This window comes from Alligator sinensis, unplaced genomic scaffold (genome assembly GCF_000455745.1).
Source record: "Alligator sinensis unplaced genomic scaffold, ASM45574v1 scaffold156_1, whole genome shotgun sequence".
Taxonomy (NCBI): domain Eukaryota; kingdom Metazoa; phylum Chordata; order Crocodylia; family Alligatoridae; genus Alligator; species Alligator sinensis.
This window is the reverse complement of record NW_005841844.1, coordinates 442331-449231: the sequence shown is the minus strand read 5'-3', so window position 1 is coordinate 449231 and position 6901 is coordinate 442331. Positions and strand designations below refer to the sequence as shown.

The 6901-nt window shown below is 47.1% G+C and overlaps 1 long non-coding RNA gene across 2 annotated transcripts in view; it reads right to left on the bottom strand.

Annotated features, from left to right (window-relative positions):
* Nucleotides 1-5513, bottom strand: part of LOC112550510 — a 10314-nt gene extending 4801 nt beyond the window's left edge. For both annotated transcript variants that reach the window (XR_003094401.1, XR_003094402.1), the window contains exon 1: nt 3551-5513. This is a non-coding gene — a long non-coding RNA (uncharacterized LOC112550510). The remainder of the gene's footprint in view (nt 1-3550) is intronic.
* Nucleotides 5514-6901: the final 1388 nt, after the last annotated feature.

Here is a 6901-nt window from a genome sequence, read left to right as displayed (position 1 = left end):
CTCTCCCTCAGATTGCCCCAGGTGCCAGTTTGGCTTGTCATGCCCCCACCTAAAGGTGCCTGCACTGATTGACAGAGGTAAATTGTAATAAAGTTGTGATGAAACCATGTCATCATGCAATAATATCCCTGCAGAGAAAAATTGTTGCAGTGAATCTATAAGGATTCTTTGGGGTCACAAACATCCAGGCAGGATTACTGGTTTGCAAAACTCTGTTTTAGACTAAATAAATAATGACCTCTGGGAAAGAGCAATTGCTGTACTTTCTTGTATACAACATGCCCTGGAATATAACATGCACTTCATTTTTCAAAGGTGGAACCAAAGATAAAGAACAGATTTTTATGGCTGCAAAAAACAGGGACAGAACCTAATCTTCATCTGACTCACCCTCCCTTTCCTGCTTAACTGAAGCTGAAATTCTAGCTGCTGAAAACTGGTCTCCATGGGTGGATCTATGATTTGGAAAGAGCCAAGGAGTCTCCAGACCTGTGAAACAGGAGGACAGAGACCAAAAGCAGCTAGCAGACAGCAACATTTTCCCTAAGAAAACTTGGTTTGTTTATTGGAACATCAAAACCATTAAAACAGAGAAATGGCCATTAACACCTGTAGAATGAAGACAATTAGCCATTAAAGTCAATGGACTCTCTCAGCTGCCTGAATAGTAATGCCACAGCTGCTGCACTGCGAAGCGGGAATCAAAGTAAGATGCTTCTATCCCAGATGGAAGATTAGCTTCCCTGCTTACTACATGCACCCCAATTTTGGGGGTCTGATCTTTGGATAAAAAGGTGTGTGTTGCATGCAGGAAAATAAAGTAATAGAACTGACCAGAAGGTGCACCTAGAGAAAAATCAGATTATGGAAAGAGGATTGCCCACCGCAGCCGATGTCTCAAAGCTACTCACACAGACCAGTGTTAGGGTTACGAAGGTGCCCAGTCAGCAAAAGTGCTGGGGCTTGACTTAAACTTTATCAGAGAAGGAAAAGAAAGTTAGTGATTAAAGCAGTTGTTCTTATGGTACACTAGCATGTTCTGCAAGGATAATGAGGAGCTTGGGAGATGTGATACAGTGAAGCACTGGAATGTGCGTAAACTAGGAAGTGTTCTCCCATGTCAAATGTTCCTGGAATATCATAGATTTCATAGATTTCATAGACATCAGGGCTGGAAGGGACCTCGGAAGATCATCGAATCCAGCCCCCCGCCCAAAGGGCAGGAAGTCAGCTGGGGTCATAGGATCCCAGCAAGATAAGCATCCAGTTTCATCTTGAAGGTGTTCAATGAAGGCGCTTGAACCACCTCCGGTGGCAGGCTGTTCCAGACCTTGGGGGCTCGGACAGTAAAGAAGTTCTTCCTTATGTCCAGCCTGAAACGATCTTGAAGTAGTTTGTGACCATTCGACCTCGTCATCCCTTGGGGCGCTCTGGTGAACAAACGTTCCCCCAGATGCTGGTGGTCACCCCTGATAAACTTGTAGGTGGCCATCAGATCACCCCTGAGCCTGCGCTTTTTCAGGCTAAAGAGCCCCAGGGCTCTCAGCCTGTCATCGTAGGGTCTGCTTCCCTGACCTCTGATCATGCGCGTGGCTCTTCTCTGGACTCTCTCAAGCTTCTCCACATCCTTTTTGAATTGTGGAGCCCAAAACTGGACACAGTACTCCAGCTGCGGCCTCACTAAGGCCGAGTACAGGGGGAGAATGACGTCCCGGGATTTGCTTGAGAAGCATCTATGGATGCAAGCCAGCGTTTTGGTCGCTTTACTAGCCGCCGCATCGCATTGCAGGCTCATGTTCATCTTTTGGTCAATGATGACCCCCAAGTCTCTTTCTTCCATAGTGCTAGCCAACATAGCACTGCCGAGCCTATAAGGATGCTGCGGGTTTTTTTTCCCAAGGTGGAGAACCTTGCATTTATCGGCGTTGAACACCATCAGATTCTTGTCTGCCCACTTGCTGAGCCTGTCCAGGTCAGCCTGGATAACCTGCCTGTCTTCTGGTGTGGATGCTTTGCCCCAAAGTTTGGTGTCATCGGCGAACTTGGCCAGTCCGCTTTTGACTCCAGTGTCCACATCATTAATGAAGATGTTGAACAGTATGGGTCCAAGGACAGAGCCTTGGGGGACCCCACTGGTCACAGGACACCACGATGAGTGACTTCCATCGATTACTACCCTCTGGGTCTGACCCCGGAGCCAATTTTCCAGCCAGCGATCGTGGAGGACCCAAGGCGACAATTGGCCAGTTTCTCCAAGAGGCGATCATGGGACACCAGATCAAAGGCTTTTCTGAAGTCAAGATATATGACATCAATCTCTTCTCCCTTGTCCAGGTGATAGGTCACCTGGTCGTAGAAGGAAATGAGATTGGTCAAGCAAGACCTACCCGCAACAAACCCGTGCTGGCTATCCCTTAAGATGTTGGCGTTGGCCAGTCCATTAAGGATGGCCTCTTTAATAAACTTGTCTAAGATCTTCCCCGGGATAGAAGTCAGGCTGATGGGCCTATAGTTAGCCGGATCCACTTTCCTCCCTTTCTTGAAGATAGGCACCACATTGGCCTTCTTCCAGTCTTCGGGCACTACACCAGAGCGCCAAGAGTTTTCAAAGATCCAAGTAACAAAGACAAAGAAGCTAAATTGGGTGGTGGAGAATGGTGCAATCTAGCTCACTTTGGACATCCACAACTGTAACTGTAAGAAAGCCTGTAAGAAAACACACGCTATGGCATGGGTGGGCAAAATTTGGCCCACGGGCCAGATGCAGCCCGCCAGGCCATTCCATCCAGCCTGCGGAACCCCTAAAAAATTTAGAAAATTAATATTTATCTGCCCCTGGCTACCTGTCATGTGCCCCTCGATGGCTTGCCAAAAGTCAGTAAGCGGCCCTCCACCCAAAATAATTGCCCGCCCCTGCGCTATGTTATAAGCTTTGACTACAGGAAAGTTAAGTCACTGACAGTTCAGAATAGCTTTTATTTTTTTTAAATTAACAACAGATAAAAAGTAATAACTAGTAATATTGCAGATACCTGGATAAAATGTTAATAGCAACATATATTAGTAGTTTTGATTTCTTACTTGGATACCATCAGATTACAGCACTGAAAGATCAAGCTGGTCACGTGGTTAGTCCCTGCAGACTAGTAAGCAACTGCAGGATGTCTTTTGGTGTCACACATACACTGGGCATATTCCAGCAAGTAGTAAATAATCTTGCCCAAGTTTTGAGAACTGAGGACATCCTTAAGTATTTAGAAGGCTTCATTTCAGGGGCGACACGTAAGGGGTGCATGCGGGTACTTGTGCACCCTCTGTGCATGGCAGTGCAGCCCTTGCAAAAAGGCGCCGCCGACAGTGTCAGCGGCGCTTGCAGGCAGTCACCACTCACCACAGTCTGTGGGCGGTCTATGATCACCCCTGGCCGCCGCCGCCACTGCTGGCAGTGCCTGCAGGTGGCCGTGGCCGCCAACCCATGGTCAGTGCTTGCCAACCCTCCCCTCCCTACCACCGACAGTGCTGGTGACGTTTGCAAGAGCTCCCCACTCACCGCTGCCATATTCCCGTCGCCGCCCTGCCCCCCCCAGCCACTGGGGGCATGTGCTGTTCATGCTTCATTTATTTCCATAAAATGTGTCAGGAGCAGATGGGAGGAATGGAAGAGACTGTAAAGCTGTTGAAGGAACCAAAGTTTAAACTTGACATTTCCCCAGTTGTAAGGAATTCCCTCACCTTCCTGGAACACACAAGGCAGAATTCTATTATGTTTTATGTGCCTAAATGGCACTTATACCCAGGTTGCAATTCTATTACCCATGCAGGTAAGTGTCTATATGCATCCTAAGCATGCTCAGGAGGCTATGCATTATCCAGACACCTACATGCCTATCTACACATATAACTAGGCATGAATCCTGGAGACAAACAAAAGAAGGATCTCCTTCTGTTTTAATCCTGCCAACTGAGTAGTTAGGATACTTGTCTAAGAATCAGGAGATGCATATTCTAGGCCCCACCTACCCAGAGGGCATTTGAATCTGTATCTCACAGGCAGAAGCAATGCATAGGGGGTGCACACGGGTGCACGTGCAGCCCCTACGTGTGGTGGTGCACTCCCTGCAAAAAGGTGCCGTGGTCAGTCACCGCTTGCCACCCCACCGCCGGCACTGCCGGCAGCATCTGTGGGCGGTCCCTGATCACGCCTGCGCACCACCACCCCCCCCTGCCAACAGCGCCAGCAGCATCTGTGGAAGCTCCCTGATTCCCACCGCTGGGCTGCCGCCGGCACAACCGTGCCCCACCAGCCACCGGGGCAGGTGCCATTCATGCTCTCAGGCTTCCCAGCAGAGTGCTTTAACAGGTTAGCAGTGGCCAGCTGCTTCAACTTGCATATAACAGTCACTGAATAAAAAGGATGGAGAATGGTTAGGATGTTTCCGCCTCTATGGGAGCAAGACTCCAAATGTCACCGTTCCATAGCCACCTCACTAAACCACACATTCTCTAACATCTTTGCTTCCTCCAAGTCTAACATTTCCCTCTCTTGGCTGGCCAGGGGTCAGCTTCTTAAGGAGGGCTCAAGAAGGGCATGAATAATGCCTAATCTATGGTCTAATAGTTTAAGCACTATACTGGGAAGTCAGAGAGATTCTGTTCAACTCCCCCCACCAGTACACTTCCCCCACCCCCAGTCTTCTGCTTCCCAGATATAAGCCCTAACTACTCAATTATTGGGACTAAAACATGGAACAGGCCATGGGCTTTTTCTCGGCAGATTGTTGTGTTTTATGCATGCCCAGCGTACACATATATGCAGCCACATACCTACTAGGCCAGCATGTAGTCTGCTGAGCATGCACAGTAGCTGTGCAGATGCTTCTATATCCATACTGCACAGGTAAAAGAATCAGGAACTGTGCATAAGTGCCAAAAACGGCACTGATGTAGCTCGGTAAATGCTATTTAGGTGCAGAAATGGTTATAGAATTTGGGACTATTGTGAGATAGGTTGGAACATCAGCCCCAGGTACCTAACCTTATAAGAGACTGGAAAGTTCAGCAAACCAAAAGAAGGTACAGCAGTTTGTAGGCTTCTACAGATTCTACAGATTTGTATACCCAGTTGTACCAGATAAGGAAAGATAATTTTGGACAGTGGAACTCCAAAAGCTCTTGAACAACTGAGGGAAGGACATCTGAACTAAGTTGTACTTACATAACTAAATCCAGCCTGTCCATTTGTGGCAATCTGTGATGTTTCAAAGTTTCTGTTGGATTTGCACTTGAACAGATCAATAAGCTTAGTAGACACAGACTACATACATTCAGAGATGAAAATGAAATGAGAGAGAAAATCAAGTATTCAGTACAAAATTGGAGTGTCTGGTTATTCTGGGGGCCCTCAAGGCTCATTTTCCAGCTCTACTTGTTATACACAGTGGCTGTGTCTACACAAGATGCTGACCATGCAGTAGCTTGTTACTACTGCACAAGAACTCATTATTATTGCACAGGAGCTCGTTACTCCTGCATAGGAGTGTTGTGTGGCACAAAGCTACTGCACAGTAGTTACAAGCTATTGCGCAGTAGTAATGAGCTACTGCCAGTCAGTGTCACCAAAAATCTGTTTGGTGATGTTACTGAGCAGTATATGCAAGTACTAAATGACTGTGCAGTAACAGCTGCACAGTCAGCATCTCGTGTAGACGCTGCCAGTGTACACAGACCACAGTGATTCACAACTGGCCATGTCTGAATAGGCCTTTACAGTTCATCATAAACATGAAAAGCAAACTACAGTTGTAGATGCTCTCAGCCACATGAGGGCAGTGAGAATAGACTTAGACTGGTCTTGAACAAATCAGAATCCCCAGTTATTCTTGATGTGCCAGCAAATATGCCAAAGGAGGCCCGGGCTGGAGAAGTTCAGTGGAGCTGAAGAACCATTAACACCTGATCTGACCACCAACTTGCTGCTGTATGAGTGTAACAGGTTTGTCTTGCTAGGAAGCTTTCAAATAACAGCACAGTGCTTTCATGTTCACAAAGCAGGAGGCTTCCTGCAGACACTGAACTGCACATCAGACCTGTTTTCTTTTTTTTTGTCACAGAGGTTAAGGACTGAACATTTTCCTGTCCTACCTGTCAAGAGAGGAAATTACCTCAAAGGAAAGAGAGAACTCTTTTAGTGGAACTGCCTCAATCTACTGAGCCCTCAGAATTCATACAGATCGACTTGAGGCCTGCAACCCCAACCAGCCAGTGGTACAAGACATGTCTTCAAAATGTGTGTTGGTGCAGATGCTGAAGGAAAAAAAAAATGAAGTAAATTGCAAATGCTTTGACCAAACAAAATGATGCAGTTTGACCCACAAAGCTATGTTGAGGATGGAGTTTGAATCATGGTTACCATGCAGGTTTTACCACAAATACAAATAACAAAGATGAATATCAGTGTTTCTCATAGGCAGCAAAATGGGGGACTAACAGGGCTTAGCCCCAGCCCAAGCATGGGGCAGCAGTAGGGCCACAAGGCAGCCCAGCCATGGGCTTCCAGCAGCTACAGCAGGGGTGGAGAGGGGCACATGCACAGCAGTGAAGGAGGGTGTGGGGCAGGGGCACAATCCTAACTTCAGCATATTCCACTTTAGGACTACTTATCATTGCAACCTTACTCCAACACACTATTTTGTTTAAAAGAAGGGATACCCACAGAGCCCCATGTAATAATGCAATTTACATGGATTTAAATAAAAGCCTGTTACCTTGTAAGTAACTTGTAAATAAGACCCAAAATGCAAGTAGTGCTAACAGAAATAAACACTGTGACCCTTCCTTCCATGGGCTGAGAGTTAGAGCCCCACCCTTCGGTGCCCTGGGATCTATATTTTGCAGAAGACCC